Genomic DNA, 15,802 nt, shown 5'->3' on the forward strand with positions numbered 1-15,802 from the left:
CGACTTGAAACGTCCGGACCTTTTGGGCTCAGCGATTAAGTTATGACATCCGGTCCTTCACGTGCAGCGCATGCAACTTATATTTTTTTTTTGTTTTTAGGTATAAATATTTTTAGATTATTTGTTTATGATGTAAATCAACCATAGTGCCAGATAGAGCTGCATAGCTCTTTTTTAACCTGTTATGACTAGCTAATACTTCCAGGAGTTCAGCTAAACGTAGGTATCCTTGAAATTTGATATTTTTTAATATATTTTTTAACTAATTATTTTTAGTATTAAGGAGCTTAAATATTGTTATTATATTAATTTTATATTATATACGGTGCGGATACTATTATACAATGGTTTAGTGAGAAGTATTCTGGAGTATTGCTCAGTTTTTTTTTTATATGAGAGGGGGCAAACGGGCAAGAGGCTCACGGGATGGGAAGAGGTGAGGCAACCGCCCATGGACATCCGCAACAACAGGTATGTCAAGAAATGCGTTGCCGGCCTTTAAGGTGGGAGTATGCTTTTTTCTTGAAGGTCCCTAAGTCGTATCTGTTCGGGAAGACCGCTGCCGGTTGTTGATGAAGTTGATTCCACAAAGTGGCTGTGCGAGGCAAGAAATTTCGAAGAAAACGCGCGGTTGTGGAATGCCAGACGTCTACGTGATGCGGATGGTACTTTGCACGTAATGTCCGTTGGTGGAATTCGGCCGCTGGAATCAACCCGAACAGCTTCTCTGAGCACTCCCCGTGATAAATGCGGTAGAAGATGCAGAGAGAACCCACATCTCTACGCAGTGCTAGAGAATCAAACCGATCGGAGATGACTTGATCGTCGATGATTCGAGCCGCTCTTCGTTGTATGCGGTCAAATGGAAGAAGCTGGTACTGGGGAGCACCCGCCCAGAGGTGAGACCAGTACTCCATGTGAGGCCGAATTTGCGCCTTATAAAGTTGCAGGCGGTGGCATTTAGTGAAGTACTGTCTCGCTTTACAGCACAGTAGTACACCAAGCTTTTTAGAGGCCAGTTTGGCCTTCTCTTCCAAGTGACCACGGAACTGAACGTCGCTCGATATATCGACGCCAAGTATTTGGCGCTCAGTGATTTGGTCTCCAATTTATAATGTTCACCGTGATAGAATAGAGTCAATTCAGCGGCTGTTTGTAAGAGTTCTCTGTAGCAGGTTGGATGTTAGACGTAAAATTCCCGAATACTCTGAGCGCTTACGTAAATTCAACTTGCATAGTCTTGATAAGTGAAGATGGGTATCTGATATGTGCGTCTTACATAACATTGCGAATGGTGTTATGGATAGTCCTCTATTAAGTTTGATAAACTTTAAAGTGCCAACACGATCTGTGCGTATTCCATGTCTATTTTCGATCAATTCTTCAAATAATAATGTATCGCATAACAACCTGATTATGAGAATTTGCAGAGAATTTAATGAAGTGTGTGCTGATTTTGATATATTCTTTACAAATATAAACTTGTTTAAAAATAATCTTTATAGAACCTGCAAGTTTACGTAAAATAATTTAATGTTTAACTTAAATTTCGTCATAATGTAATTTCTGTTGTGTCCACTTATAATTTTTTACTGTATTTGGTGAATGATGTGTACAATCTTAATTGGATCTCAGGATCATAAAAATATGCTGTAATTGTTATTAGATGATAGTTTTATCTTGTTATCTGTTATTGTACCTACTTGTAAATAAATAAATAAATAAATCAATATTTAGTTGGATAGCCTTTTTAATGAATCATAAATAAAAACAGTGACATGTCCAAGAGTAGCGAAAGTGAATCCAATTTCTAAAACTTCAGTCTGTGTTGTCTTTGGGTGATTGTCTGGGGTCATCGAAGTATCTCATAAACTGCAATATTCAGACATCTGAGTTTTCTCCCGAATGAACAATTAATTTATTGAAAACAAGCTGTTGTATTACAAAATGGCTGCCATTAAATTAAGATGCAATATCAAAATTTTAGAAATTATTAATCTAATTTCAAGGCACTCTGCCTAGTGATACTTCACCATTAAGAAAGTTGAGATTATTATTGAACATCAAGGCTGTTTTACTAAAAATAATTCCATTTTGTAACTAGAGAACATAAAACTACGAGTAGGTATTGTTTTACGTTAAGTTTTCAACAACCGCTATTATCAAACTTTTTCCACAACTATATCAAGTTTCTTTTGTGGTTGAGATTGTTGATGATGTGTCCTATGTTTCTACGGTTGTTATGTTTATCTTCTTTTTTCTTGTCTTTTTTATCACTTGAGATATATAAATATACAAAAAAGTATTCCAGGGCTAGCTAACGTGTGAGTGTGTGAGTGAATTTTTAATTACTGGAGATATGAAATTATACTTATTAATATTAGATAGAAAAATCAATAAAAGTTGATATATTTTTTTTAAACTCTATCGTCAAAATTGTCACCAAACAAAACATTACTTTTCATCTCTCTCTTACAAAATACTTTTTTTTCCTTCTAGCACGCAGTCGCGGTGTTTATTACCAAACACCTCCGAAACGGGTGAACTGATTTTAATGAAATTTTCTGTCATATCTGGTAGGTCTGGAAATCAGCCAACGCGTATTTTTCATATCCCAAAATTTTTTAGCAAAATTTATTAATTATATGGTTATTTATCCCCTCCACGGCCACTACATCACGATAGCAATAATAGTAATTTTGGATTTACCGCCATCTAGCGGAAAAGGGGCATACTGCAAAGACATTTATATTCATTTTGTATTTTTTAAATATTGGGCTTGCACTTTTGGATTTTCAAAACTATTTTAATCTGGTATTGTATGCTGTAGGTACATTCTTCATTCTGCAAAACAAGCAGAAAATTACAGTTTCATTGTAGTATTGATGAATGTATGTGTTAAGAAACAATTAGGTACCTATATATTCAAATTTTATGTGTCACACGCGTGCGGAGTCAAACTTCCTTCATTAGGATTCGTTTGAATACTAAAATATTCGCATGCGCATCCTTCCGAACAATCATATTGTTTTAACATCTTTTATTTTTAATGCGCAGTGTGTTGAAAGTAATACAGTATTGGCAAGGGTATATATGAACCTTGAGATGTGACTGAAATAAATGACGAATTAAACAGTCATATACGTTGATCCAGCAATGAGTAGTTACTGTACGCTGCTTGTGATATGCGTATCCCCCCTCCCCTACCGTGCCCTTTGCCATCCTACGGGCAGTGGACCCTATTCTTGACTTTAAAGCATTCCATGACACCGCCCAACTTCGATGACTAAAGAATGTATGTATATAAATAATTAAAAATGAAGTGGCTGTACTGTTAAATTAAAGCTATTTAAATATTAAATTACTGGGCAAATGAGACTTACCATAATATTATGTCTCAAGGTGACGAGCGCAATTGTAGTGCCGGTCAGAATTTTTGGGTTTTTCAAGAATCCTGAGCGAGGGCGTATCATTTAGCATCAGCTGTACGAAAATTTATTGAATAAGGCGTTACTTTGCGGAAATCCATAATTATACAAATGATTTAAGTTTTCTTTAGTGTTAAATCCGCCAATATTTGTTTTTAAAAAACAATTCGACACGTGTTTCGCCTCTACACGAGGCAACACGTGTTGTCTCGCCAAAATCTGACACGAGATCTCGTTTTTTAAAAACAAATATTGGCGGAATTAACACTAAAGAAAACTTAAATCATTTGTATAATCAGCTGTACGTCCTGCTCGTCTCGTCTCTTATTTTCATAAAAAAAAGTAGAATCTATATTCTATTATACTATTAAGAAAAGAAAATATGTTTTAATTTTTTTACCAGAAAAATGACGGGACGTGCATAACGTTCATCTGATGGTATATTTTAATTCGTATCGTTTATACTTGTATAAATATTCGACAAATGTATTATTTAATATCAAAACAAAGTCGGGACGAAAGCTTTCACTAAGCCATTGTATTGTAATTTAGTCTTTCACATGACGTAATAGGGTCTATTTTAAATAAAATACACATAAGGGCTGCATTGCAACCAGTGACAGCAGCTATAAATGTCACATCGTCCTTTTATTTGCCGCGATTTGGTAGTGTGGGTGACAATAGGGAACTAATTAGGGATTTAAATTTAATATTGTTACTTGTAAGTTTAAATTTATTTAAATAAATTCATAATAATTTAATGCAAAAAAATAACAGTGAGGATGCGTTTGATCCTGTTGGTGATAATTGTTATGTATGTCGAGTTGTTTGGTGTGAAATGTTTGAAGTCGGGTTTACCGGGAGTTTGTGTTGTTAAGTCGAGGTAAGCTCTTAAACTAAGATAATTTATACGTCTAATAGAGTCTCTTGTTAGACAGCCGATAAAAACAAGCCAGGAATATTAGTTTAGCAATATTTGTGTGACATTTTGTGTTAGTGTGCCTGAATTGCTCAAAATAGAGGTTAGTTCTAAAGTCTATTTTATGACTTTGTCACAGCAGCTGTCTATCTAGACGTATAAAATATGATCTAAAATCTATGATCTATTACTTACATGCTTTGCATTTTAATAGAGATATAATCTAATATATAAAATTATCATGTCGCGGTGTTTGTAGTTAAACTCCTTCGAAACGGCTTGACCGATTCTCATGAAATTTTTCATCCTCCTAAATGTTAAAGGTTAACGCCAATTTTTTTTTTAATTTTTTTGACTTTTTTTATTTTATTTGATTATGAGTCAGCATTAAAAAATACATACAACTTCAAATTTTCACCCATCTACGATCAACAGTTACTTTTATATCGCAATTTTAATATCAGAAATACAACGTTTGCTGGGTCAGCTAGTATTATATACAAGTTACAAAGTATTCTCTTTGGTATTCGAAAATTTCCTAATATCAGATAATAAGGCTAAAGATAATGGTTGAAATTTAAAATTAACATCATATCCTGCCTTATCGATGATCGATAGATGAAAATTATATAAATTAACAAAAATCTTATTTTACAAATTGAAAACTGGAATAATTTTATCAAATTAATGTATTGTCATAGGTCCTCGATAAATTTACGAAGTTTGAACGAAATCTGGCCCTTTATAGTGGGTCAAAATCGCGCCCAAATGCGTGATGCGTGCTAATAAAAAGTATTTAATTTCAAATTTATTATAGTAGGCCTTACTTTGCGGAAATCCATAATTATCCAAATGCTTTGTCTCGTGCCACAGTTTGCCGAGTCAACATGTCCTGAGGATGCCTCGTGTCGAATTGCTTTAAGACAAATAATGGCGGAATTAACACTAAGGAAAACTCATTTCGAGTATTTAAATTGTTAATCGCTATGTTAACTTCAATATTGTATTGTACTGTACTGAACAAATCACTTCAACGATTTCTGAGATAAGCGGGAACAAACACAAATATAAACAGATAAATTCCTTAAAACACTTATTAATTATGATTAACAGGTTTTCTCAATCATCTTTTATGTCGATATCATTTTAGTGACAGTTTTATTATATAAATAGACAGTTAGTTTCCAAAGTTCAAAGTGCTAGACAACCGATACAAACAGGCCAGGTTTTAAGCTGTAGTGTAGTGTTTTAAGCTACGTCTTATACTCTCGATTTGTATGTCACTTTGTGTTGGGTGCACGAATTGTTGAAAATAGAGGTCAACTGTCAACCTTAATATTTTTCGACGTTTTCACAGCTGTCACAGTTTATTTAGACGTATAAATGATGTAAGACTTAACGCAATTATGAATTAATGTTAAACATCTTTTACATTAAAGAAGCTGCCCGTTGGAACAAATCATAAAAATGTTATCATAAAATTATATATATATATATATATATATACACCCCTATTTCAACCCCACCAAACCTATTCTTCGCGATAAAAGGTAGCCTGTGTCCTTTCCCAAGCTCTTGTGTATCTCTGTACTAAATTTCATTTTCATCAAAATTGGTTCCGTGGTTTAACATAACTAAATGTTTTTCATTAATTACTTTTGATAAAAGGTCCTCAAAGAACGGCCTTTTCTTCAATAATTCATAATTTTCAACAACAAAGTTTCAGGTCCCATAGCTCTGTATTAATGAAGATAAATTTTAATTCGACGCCGAAAATAGGTCTAACGTTGTTGGTTTTTGGACACAGCTTAGCGAAACTAAGAAAAAAGCGATTCACTCGATTGTATGAAACGTGCAGTCATTGATAGATTGACAGATGACGGATATAATCTTGTACAAAATGGACATAGCCGAAATCCACTAAGTTTTAAACAAGTGTTCGCTTTCAAACTTAGCCGGATTATAGTTCGTCGCATTAATATTGTAATTAGTACTTTAAACTAACGTTATATGACTACAAGTTTCATACTAAATTAAATTTAAATTTTTAAGCACCTCTTATTACGTAGTACATATTTACATCCTCTTTGGTTGGACACATTCTGATGATAGGTCTGCTTATATGATTGAGAAATTGGCTGTCAACTTAAAGACACTCGCAATATTCTAACAACTCTCGTCTAGACAAACGGATCCTGTTGGTTTGGTTCTATTTATTAATATTGATTCACGAAATGCACAACGCATTGTATATTCTATAACAAATAATAATGTATTATAACACATTGCAATATGTTTAAAAAATGTCAATAGAAGTTTAACGTACTTTAACTGTGGGAGGCTCGTTTACACAGGATGCCGGCTAGATTATGAGAACAAGAACGCCTTTATCTGCCGTGAAGCAATAATGTGTAAGCATTATTGCTTAGGTCTGAAAGGAGCTAGTGAAATTGCTGAGCAAATGAGACTTAACATCGTATGTTTCAAGGTGACGGGCGCAATTGTAGTGCCGCTCAGAATTTATGGGTTTTTCAAGAATCCTGAGCGCGACTGCATTGTAATGGGCAGGGCGTACTACTAACTTGTTCATCAAATGCGAAACCAATTTGGATTTATCAATGCGTGCGTTAGCTATTCAATATTATTTGTGGCTGACTTTTGATGAATTTTCAATAAAAATCAGTTACAGTAGCTATTATATTCGCTTTCCCTTTCTATTTTCTGAATCTCCATTAAAGATGTAGATGAAGTCTCTATCGGACGCTTTGTTTCTATATATCTATATAAATATTGTAAGTTTATGGGAAGTATCTACCCTATACCTAGCTTATAATTCTTACGTTAGTCTAAATCACATATTATGAGATCTTTTTTATGATAACACAGCATCCATGTCATAGATTGTTGATTGACTTGGAAATATTACTTTTACGTCTAAATAAAGGATCTTTGATATTATTTTAAGCTTGACAAGCCTTTTTTTCTAATATAAGAGAGGGCAAACGGGCAAGAGGCTCACGGGATGGGGAGAGCTGAGGCAACCGCACATAGACATCCGCAACAATAGATGTCAAAAAATGCGTTGCCGGTATTTAAGGTGTGTGTATGCTTTATTCTTGAAGGTCCTTAAGTCGTATCTGTTCGGTAAAACCGCAGCCGGTAATGAATTCCACAAAGTGGCTGTACGAGGCATGAAATTTCTTGCAAAAAGCGCGGTTGTGGAATGCCAGACGTCAACGTGATTCGATTTTAAAAACAGAGGAGGACAAAGGAGCGTACGGGTCACTTGATAGGAAGTGATCACTTCCACCCACTCTCCTGGAGCAGTGGACCTTCCACGAAATGAAATAGGATAGTTATTCCGTAATAGTTGCTTTTTGATTTTATGACGCGAATATATAACGACCCTTATAGCCCAGTGATTAATAACATTGGCCACTTAGCCAGAGGTCGCTGATTCGAATACCTGCAGGTGCAAATATTTATATGTTGAATTTAGATGTTTGTGTCGGAGTCACGGATGTTTGGATATGTATTTATGTAAGTTTAACAATGTATATCGTAATAAATATATCGTTGTATGCACCCATAGTACAGGATATGCCTAGTTTGAGACAAGATAATTTGTGTAAAAGTGTGTCAATATTATTATTATATTCTATTCTTCCTACTTAGGTTAGAGTATTTGTTTTCTAATTTTAATGGTGATAGGTGCTAAAGATTGAAACAAGTTTTATTTTCTTATACCTGAAACAAATTTACATGATGTTAGACTATAAAGGACATACACAAATATAACAATTACATAAATTATTAAATATAAGTATTTTGTGATATTTACAACTTAATTTTATTTATTTTAATGTATTTACACAAAATACATACATATAGGGCACGTCCACCAAAACTAGCCGGGACCAAGGCAATTAAATTTCTCACCTAATTTCAAAAACGGCAACAGACCTTTTAAGTCAACAAACATTGACTTGATAAACATAGATTTTTTTTAATTTCAGTGTCCGCAAAACACGATTGAAGTATATCACAGCGAACCACTTGTGTACTGAACGTAAAATCAAGTGTGTGGTTCGAAGGACCAAAACTGAGGTACGTAATGATTGGCAGCTATACAATTAATTATTATTTAATATTTAAATTACCAATAAAACTTGTCTCTCAATTATTGTTTTTGAACACATTTATGAGAAAAAGAAGGAAAAGAGATGTTAGAATAGTATCCTAAAAAATTTGCAAATCTTTGACCGACCAAAAGGTGGAATAAGAGGAAGTGATATTATATCGAAGTGATTTTGTGAAACTTAACGCTTTTATGCTATTTTTTTTAATATTATTGAAGCTCTCCAAGCAGTTTTGAAACGTTATTATTTACTGATTTGTCGGGTTGAATAGAGCAGTGAAGTGAACATACAGAATCTATGGCCATGTTAATAATCATTCATCACTTAATTATAAAAAATATAATTAAATGTAGACAAGAGATGAACGATACAAACAACGAAATAGAAAGGGCAGATAATCAATAGAAAAGTTGGAAGGCCATGTAAGAGGTGGGCTGATAATCGTTGGAAAAGACTGGCTAATATTGGTCAAAGACCGTATAGTATAGAAGAAAATGGAGGATGCCTTCACCTAATACTTACTAATTAAAACATTAATTATCAAGAAATAGACAAAAACTTACTAACATAAAACTTTTTCTCTTTTCTTAATTCTTCTTATAGGCTTTGTTCAGTTTACTAAAAATAATAATAAGTTTTTTTTAATTTAGTTTAATTTTAATTATTTAATTGAGTGAGGCTTTTTAATTTTAATTTATTACATTATCATTAACTGCTTAAGAGAGACCATATCTCTTAATACGTAATAATTAATTACTCAAATTCAATATAGGATTTAAAATCACTTCTCAGACCTAGAAAACGGACGCAAGAAACTCAGCGGGCTTTTTTTCTTAATTTTGTTGCAATATAATATGAAGTATCGTACCTACAGTAAAATTTATAATTAAACAAACTGAGGGCTTTCGTTCCACAGACTGCTGTGGTATCATTAAGAAAATCATTTATGTTAAAGTAACCTTTACCACACAAACGTATATAAGAGCTTTGTCTTTTTCAGACGTACACAGTATCAAGAAAACAAACAGTTTGTTGCAATGGTTGGCAGTATAATAACAAAAACGACAGCTGTTCTCCTCTCTGCAGCAACGGATGCGTCGGAGGCAAATGTATCGCCAAAGATACTTGCATATGCGATCTACCGCTCATCCTCAACCCCGAAAACAATACATGCGTCAAACAATGCACACCTCCATGCATGAATAGCGATTGCGTCAACAATACATGCATATGCAAACAAGGTTATACTAAATATAATACAACTCATTGCTATTCTTGCGATGATGGATTTGAAATAGATACAAACTTTACTTGTAAACCAAAATGCGATAAATGCGCTAATGGAACCTGTATTGCACCTAACACCTGTTTATGTGATTCTGGATATGTGTTGGAAGCTGGGATTTGTTCTCCTGTTTGTGACAGCTGCAAAGGACATTGCGTCGCACCCAATATATGTCAATGTCCTGAAGGGTGGAAGGAAATTGGCGGTCAGTGCTCAGAATGTCACTGTGAAAAGTGCTCTGGTCCAAACATATGTGAATGCAGTGAAGGGTATCGAAGTAGCAATGGAACTTGTGAGCCTATATGTGAAAAGTGCGACAATGGTGTTTGTATTGCACCAAATGATTGCCTGTGTAGTGATGATTTCGAGAAAGATGTGAATGGTGAGTGTAGACGTAAATCCTGTCATGCGGACTGTTCAAGATGTGACGATAATGGTGAATGTTTGCAGATATGTCCGTAAGTAAATAACCTAGCATTAATTGTAATCTGTTTTGTTACGTTTTTGTAATGATTTTTTTTGAATGTATTGGCCATATAGATGTCTAGCCTAGCCGTCTGTTTGACAATCAAAGTTATTTTATACGAAATCTATTTCGTTTACCTTTTAAATGACGGAGGTACTGGCATTCTCTGGCACATTAAAGGTGCACAATTCAGATTCTTGGTATGGTTGTAATATTTTTGGTAAATTTATATGTTTTTAATACATTCAAAGAGCGGTGATACGGCGAAGTTGGTTAAATTAAATTATACAGGATGTAATTATTAAGTGTGGCCAGGCCATTATTCCGTTACTATTACAAATATCAAAACATTTTAAACACTCCCATACACATAGTATGAGATTAGTAGAAAGGTTTTAATTTCGTTATTTTGTAGGTTATTTTAGTACATTTTGGATAGATCTCATTTAATATTTAAAAAGTTATTGATGTCATTTTACTGGTAAGGGTTACCTTACGTACTTAAGTACGTTAGAACTTTCGATATTACTTTATTGTTTTTTGATATTATCTATTGGTATAAGGGGGTTATAGAATAAGCACCTGGTCACACTTAACAATTACACCCTGTCTTGTTATTATCATTGACTTATGAAAGCTACTTACGGCCGTTCCCAATGTTCTGTCTATCTCTTAAGATAAAAATCGTTGAAGTTTCTGTCCCAATAAACTTATCGACGGTAACTCACCTTATCCGTACACGCTGTCTGTCAATGGGACGACGATTGTATGGAAAATGCAATTCACGCGTCCCAATATAAGGCGATAAGAATGACTTATCGGGTATATTAGGACAGCTTCAGATTATTGACAGCTAATTACTGACAGTAGAAGGTAGTAATTTATCTCTATCTGTAGACAGTATATTGGGAACGGCCGTAATATACTTAAAAGTAGTTTGAAATACTAGAAAATTATCCATTTAGACCTTTATGAACAATACCTATGCTCAGATATTTATTTTTAATTCGAAAGTTATTAATTTTAATATGTTTATGATTCTGATATGCAAACAGTTACGAAAATGCGTTTTATCAGAATCTAACAATTGACGGAACCAACGGAAATGACCTACTGATTATGTAGCTGACACCATAATTCGAGTCCATCATAGTACGATTTTTTTAATTTTCTACGTTTGGAGGATGTGTCTAACGGTGTGTAGTTAAAACTATCTGAAAGAAGTGAATACTTCATAAAGACTAGGGTAACTTTTTTGTTGTTATACATTCATATAGTAATTGTTAAGATTAAGATCAATATATTTGATTTTATTATAATTATTTTTAAATACTCTGGTAAATTTTGCTCTGACTTGGCTTTTTCTCTTAGTCGGCAAGAGCTGAAGTAACTAAAATGGTGGTGACATGACATACCCCAACGTGAGAGCTCAAACTCTTCAATACGCATAAAACAATGTGCTCACCACGCTTACAAAAGTTTTCACTTCATAGATTTGGATTGAAATTCGTACCCTTACTAGATTTATTTATTTATAAAGATTCATAAAGATCATAGGAAATGGTAATCGGAAAAGTTCTGACAAATTAAAAATCTCTTTGCGCCTAAGCTTTGGGCGACCTCTATAATAAATAATAAAATGTTGTTGTAACTTGGAATGCTTTAAGTCATTTAATACATGATTCACATGTATGAGATATAATTAATTAGCTACTCAATAATTATTATGGTTGATAATTATGTTAAAAGTTCACCAGTAAACAACGAGATGGCGTTGTTAGCGAAAATCCGTTCATCAGATCATCGTATCAGATAAGGTATCAACATGTCAATGTTTATTCAATTAGGTGCGTAAGTTGTTGTGTACTACGCTATATAAGTAACTATACGTTTTTAACATGCTCACAGGAGCTCTTTAATTTTCCGGGATTAAAAGTATCTAAGATGTTGACCGGTAATATATGGGTATCAACATGCCAAATTTTATCAAATTATGTGCGTAATTTGTTGTATTCTACGCTATATAAATAACTATAGGTTTTAAGCTGTCCCACGGGAACCCTTAATATTTCGGGATACATGTACCTATATAAGATTTTGTAATTATACGTAAGAGTTGACCAAGGAGAGAGGGGGTATAAGGTATTATCATGCAAAATTTCAATTAAATCGTTCCAATAGTTTCCGAGATAAGCCCCTACATACAAAAAAATTGAACTTCTATTGGTCTTCTTACATCCCCCTGACTTTTTTTCTTTGTACAGAAATTTGATCTCTAAAGATTTATTATAAGTAGGTATATATATATATTAAATAATATTATCTTCAAACTATATGCAAAACAATAAAAAATGTACTGCATTGCAACATAATAAAAAATAAGGTATCGATTATATTACTTATTCAAAAATATATTGATAAACCTAGTTTTTTGATACCTATGTATAATTATATTATTTTGTTATTGTGGTAACCACAGATAATCTAAACAAATGGATCTCTATGGTTGTTACGTTACGTTATTTTATTTATGGATAGCAAAATTCAATAGCGTTTGGATTTCCAGTTTGAAGACCAGCAAACGCGATCGATGGATTTAGTTATTTCTTAAATACGTCATCAAAAACTAGCAGTAGGTAACTAATTTTTAATCAATTTTAATTGGAGATATAACTTACAAGTTAAATATAATTTAAATTTGATTACATTGCATAGAATAATTCTAACAAAAAAACGTACCAGCAGCTGTGGTTCAATAACATTTATACATACATTAAATCATACAACTGTTGTGCTGATCAAGATGTATGAAGCATCTGGCAGGTATGGTTTTGTTTATTCATGAACATGGCGGAAGTCACGAGATGTAGCGGATAATTTTAAAATATAGGTATTCTGTATAAGGCACTAATTACAAATATAAAAAGAAATGTAAATAATTGGTTATTATTGGTGACGTTGATACAATTTTTTCTTATTTTTGAAAAACAATTATTGTTCTGTTAGCCGACTTAAATTTTCGAGTCTTTTTTAAGCTCGGGTGTAGATGATGTTGACTAATATTTGTAATCTTAATATATATAAATCTCGTGTCACAATGTTTGTCCTCAATGGACTCCTAAACTAATGAACGGATTTTAATGAGGATTACTTCATGGAGTGCGGTTTGGTCCAACTTGAGAGATAGGATTGTTTTTATTTCGATTTGAGACCCATACTTATTTTAAATTCCAATATTTGTTTTGTATGGACTTATTTTCTATGAGAGAATTTAGTGACGCACGGTTTGACAGTGAAACAATTTCATTATAAAATTGATGTAATAATATTATTTCATTATTGGCAAATTCCTATAAAACAGTATTTTTTTTATTTTCTACAGAACAACGTCTGTCACGTCAGCTAGTATTGATATAAGTATTATTAATATTCGCTATAATACCTAATCTTAAAATCTATATAATGTATTAAATGTTACATTCATGTGTTAGTTATATTTATATATAATAATTGTTCATTAATTTTATTCAGTATTTAAATGTATAACTTAATCAAAAACTAAATTTTTTGAGTTTCTTGAGGTATACTATTTCGAATGGGCGGTAATTTTTTACGTTCAATAAGTGGTTTAAATTCTCTTTTAAATAAATTCATAAAATATTTGAATTGGAAATACACCTTATTATATATTACAACAATTTGAATTTTCACTGAAACTTATCAAATGGTAATGAAATTACTATACTAAAGTAAATGGCCTTAAAAACCGCAAGAGATCTAGAAATAGAGGCACAAACAAATATGTTCCTAAATTTTGCGTTTAGTATAGTCAAACTACATCAAAGCGCTTTAATTACTACTAAAAAAACCCATTTATCGTATCACCCCTCTTCGACAATACTTCCCTTAATACCCTACCTAATGTCGGGATACTGGGTCTCAAATTCTCAAGCGTTTGCTTATTTCTGCGGTCATCTGGAAGGCAAGCCGGCCCACATTCTAGCGCTGTACAAAGCGCAGGTCCGGCCACATATGGATGCTGTCATATCTGGTCTGGTGCACCCTAGTATCAGCTCTAACAAGTAGACCGCGTTAAAAGCTACTCGAATTGTCGAGGACAAGAAGGAAGACGATGAAGGACTAGATCACAACGCGTTGCGTAGAGACGTCGCTTCATTGTGTGTCTTCTACATCATCATTCATTGTGTCACGGGCAGTGTGCCGAAGAGCTGTTTGAGCTATATTCCACAAATTAGGATATCATTCCCAACTTGTGGATGTGTGGAGCTCCTCTACAGTGTGGTTATTAAAGAACTTTCTTCAACTTACAACTAAACTGTGGAGTGAGTTTCCTTGTACGGTGTTTCGAGGACGATACGACATGGGTACCTTCAAAAAATCGCTTTCTGAAAGGACAGCAACGCTCCTGTGATTCCTGTGTTATAAGTCGCTAGATAAACTGGATCTCGCATCCCATGCCCAGCGCAACTACTCACCCCCGCCACCACGGTTGATACACCATTATTAGCAGTATTGTTATGTTGTGAGTATTATGTTTATAAGGTTAATCAGAATTAGTTAAAAGTTTAATAAGTTACTGTCTTAAACATAGTATTACTATGTCTGTATATTCATGATTTATTAGTTTTTACCCGCGACTTCGTCCGGGTTGAATAGTTACTTTGGCCATTTTTATCTTTTAGGATACTTTTCATATAATACACATACAAACTGCTCATTCCGTTGCTGGCAGCGTTCTTCATATACAGCGCACATACCTTGTCATTATGGACAGTTTCTTTAATAGTATTTCCATGTGAACTCTAATCTTCTATTTCAGTCAAAGTTTCGAAAATTCTCGAACAAATACTTATTAATCATTACTTATCAAGTCTTCAGCGTAAAGTTTCTTGGTTTTATCTACGATAATACGGCCATCCCCTATTTCAACCCATCCATTTATTTCTTGCAGCCTATCTCGTTTTTCAAGCTCTAGTCTAGCTCTGTACTAAATTTAATCAATAACGGTTAGCTGGTTTAGTCGTGAAAGCGTAAAAAACTTACATTTATAATATTAGTGAATATTATTTAATTATAATCAGTAGGGATTACTGTATCCAATCTTTTTATTGTAGTAAAAAACGTGGTGTTAAAGAAACTATAAATACTTTGAAGAGTATCCTTTTTTTGGATTCGTCTATTCGTTGATCTATTGGTTGGTACATTAAAAACTATTTTTTATATTAATTATACATCAGCACAATTCGGCTGAAATTGGAAAACTACCATAATGCACGGACTAGTAACAAAATAAGGACTCCGTGTCACCTTACATAACAGTGTAGCACCAAAACAAGCCGATTAACGTGTAAATTAATAGCCCCACGCACACACTTACACTACTACAGGCCGATAGGCGGCCATTATGACAATTGTCATCCTCTGTGACAGATCAGTTTGCGTGTCAATAAAATATTTTAAAAATGCCGTCGTGCGTTGTGAAAAAGTGTTAAAACTATACTATATAAGTATTTGTGGCGGTTTATTTAAGGGAGAAAAAATTAA

The 15,802-nt window shown here is 33.5% G+C and overlaps 1 long non-coding RNA gene across 1 annotated transcript; it reads left to right on the plus strand.

Moving 5' to 3' along the window:
- Positions 1 to 113: 113 nt before the first annotated feature.
- On the plus strand, positions 114 to 9,827 carry LOC126976709 (uncharacterized). Its single transcript, XR_007731965.1, has 3 exons — positions 114 to 219; positions 8,364 to 8,454; positions 9,487 to 9,827. It is a non-coding gene; the product is annotated as an uncharacterized LOC126976709 (long non-coding RNA).
- Positions 9,828 to 15,802: the final 5,975 nt, after the last annotated feature.

This window comes from Leptidea sinapis, chromosome 42 (assembly GCF_905404315.1).
Source record: "Leptidea sinapis chromosome 42, ilLepSina1.1, whole genome shotgun sequence".
Taxonomy (NCBI): domain Eukaryota; kingdom Metazoa; phylum Arthropoda; class Insecta; order Lepidoptera; family Pieridae; genus Leptidea; species Leptidea sinapis.